Genomic DNA, 3,049 nt, shown 5'->3' on the forward strand with positions numbered 1-3,049 from the left:
AAATTCCTCTTATCAATAAGCAGTTGTAATCACTGGAAGTGGCTATGTAACATGATGTTCAAACTCTTGCTGGGACACCATTTCATAGATAGACAAGATTGCAAATAGGACACACACGACTACTAGGTTGGGCTGTAACTGTGGCTGTTGGGGAGGCCAAAGGCTGTGGCTGTTGGGAGGCCAAGGCTGTGGCTGTTGGGGAGGCCGAGCTGGTGCTGTTGGGAAGCGAGGCTGTGGCTGTTGGGGAGGCTTGATCCCTCTTTCTCACTTTCCCCCCCTCTTTTTTTTTTTTTCCTCTCTTTTTTCTTTCTTTTTCTTAGGCTGTGGCTGTTGGGAGGCCAAGGTTGTGACTGTTGGGGAGGAAGTGAAGGACCAAGTGGAGAGGGAGGATTGTAAGTAGCAGTAGGAGGATTTTGTTGTGAGGAATGTCTTTGAGAAGATTGCCCTGAACGAAATGAATCTGGAAACACGACGTTTAATTTGTTCGTAACTTTTCGTCATAGCTTTGTTTTAAATTCTTCAGACCATTCATTGCTGTCTCTTTGGTATCTGGTGATTCCTTAGGAACAACATCACTCTCAGTACTCTCAGTGATATCATTAACTTTATTTGTAATTGCTTGAGCTTATCCTCCAGGTCATCGATTTTTTTCGTGACGCCTTGTCAGTTTCTGTCATCATATCATCGATATTTACACTAGCAGTAAAATTAACTTGTTGGCCTTTGTTTCTTTCTTCACTCCAACCTGGAAGTCCCCCTCATTGGAAACCAACCCAACACAATCTTTTTCCTTTCTTCTGACAACTTATAAGCTTGTTCTGAAGATATTGGTTGTTACTTTGAAGTTGATGTGCTTCAATGATATCTTGTTGTCTTTTTAATCATAAGACTCTGTTCTTTACATGTACTTTCCAACTCAGTAATCCTCTTTGTTAATTCATCTATGTCTTTGTAAGTAACATTTCAGGTCTTAGTTCACATTCCTCTCTCTCATGAATCAACATCTGTTGCTGAGGACACAAAGTCCACATTTGTACTTACATGATATAGTGTCATGATAAAAACAAGTGTCTAAGTGTCTCTCTAATTGACGTAGTTCTCCTATCCAAGTACATCCCATCTTCTTTATTATTACAATAAACTTTTAGACTTAAAAACTTGTCTCTCTATATCTCTATCTATCATAGTGTGAAACTCTGGTGTACGACAAAAAGGGCAAGGTTGCCCAGCTAGTTGGACCTGGAGATACACAACAGTTGCAGACTTTTAACCACCAACATGATATAAGATGGGCTCTCTATGAGGTAGTAGACACACAGGACAGATTAGACTATCAGGGGTTTTCTGTTAATGACAATCATATCCACCAATTTCAGCCATGTGAGTGGGATAGAACTATTTTAAACTATAATAGTGATCCATAGTAGTACAAGCAACGATAGCATGTTCATGTTCACTCATAATACTCCCCTTTCATATTTATGTCATACGGACGGGCAGGATCTATGGGGTGGGGGCCAGGCCCAAACCTAAAACGTTTGTCCCACCCACGTTACTTTATTATGTCAACCACGTGTTGTCTCAGTGTACTGTTAACAGTTGGCAACCTTTAAAAGTATCTTCACTCTTGTCAACCAGCTTACAACACCCTCTATTTATTAACTAAAATTGCGCTTACGATAGTGGTGACTAGTGCTGAAAAGTGAATAGTCATTTTCTGCCTCTCAAAAGAATTAAGACTCGTTCAGAACTAGGATGACAGAGATCGCCTTTCAGATTTGGCTACTTTAGCAATAGAGAAGGAAGTAGCACAGCAACTGGACTATGATAAGATAATTGATGAATTTTCCTCTCTTTATAAGAATAATCTACGTATTGTTTTGTGTTTTAGCATAGATAGTAAAGTCTACGTAACAAACGCCCACGCACTTCCGGTACACTCCTTGCCATCTCAACCTGACAATTGCGGTGCTCCTGTTTCTTCTGAAACAAGACATGCAGTATTTTGGAATTTATTTTATAAACAAATACTTATTCAAGTAATTATATATATTTATCTGACAATCTTTTTACTGATAATATTAGGTCACAGTCACAGTAAGACAAAAGTCTTTTTGCTAGTATAATATACCTTATACTACAAGGAGCTCTTCAGATGCAGGTTTTAAAATTCGGGTAATGGTACACCAGTGCTCACAAGTGTTAGATAGTGCAGACCTTCCTGTTTTAAATGGTGCTCTGCCTGAAACCAGGGAAAGTGTATCGACTTTTTAAACCAATCTAGTAATGACCTGTCACTCTGATTCTTTAGGCATAATCCCAAAGAAATGAATCTCTCTCTTAGCACAGACAAGAAATGGGAAGGAGCATGAATAATAAATTTAACTTTGCATTGGAAGTAGATACAATTAACGACCTGGAAATTGATCTGTGCTTTTCTATAGTACAGTCTCTTTTCCATCTGAAAGGAAATTAATTATTAATAATTTATTTAGTACTGAATATGTACGCGTATTTTGTATCTTACATAACTATGACAGGAGATTGCCATAGCAAATTATTTGAAATGAATTTGTAAATTATAATAAATCAACGTATTACATGTAATCATTATTGGCAATTAGTATGTTTAGCATTAAGTTTTACATTTTAATGTGCATACATACCTAATAAGGAAAACATTCAAAAAATTGCATAATAAAACCCTGCCCCTTACATTTTGCCCTCGAGAGATTTAATTATTGGAAAAAATAAAACAAAGTACAAGCAATAAAAAACAAAGGAACAGTATAGCCAGCAAAGTGAATTTATTTCTTTGCTTTCTTTCTAAGTCATTTATTTTTTTATTGTAGCGATCTTTCAATAGATTACTAGCACATGGTGGTTTGACTATTCCAAGTCATCTAGTTCTTCTCTGTGTTGACTTTTCAAGTCATTACCTGCTGTTTGCGTTGTTTTTCCAAGCTTTTTATTTCTTTGTCAGTACAAATTTCAGGTCTTAACTCACATTCCTCACTTTCATGTAAGAGCCTCTGTAGTCGACGATAAA

Source organism: Gigantopelta aegis, unplaced genomic scaffold (assembly GCF_016097555.1).
Source record: "Gigantopelta aegis isolate Gae_Host unplaced genomic scaffold, Gae_host_genome ctg5090_pilon_pilon, whole genome shotgun sequence".
Lineage (NCBI taxonomy): Eukaryota > Metazoa > Mollusca > Gastropoda > Neomphalida > Peltospiridae > Gigantopelta > Gigantopelta aegis.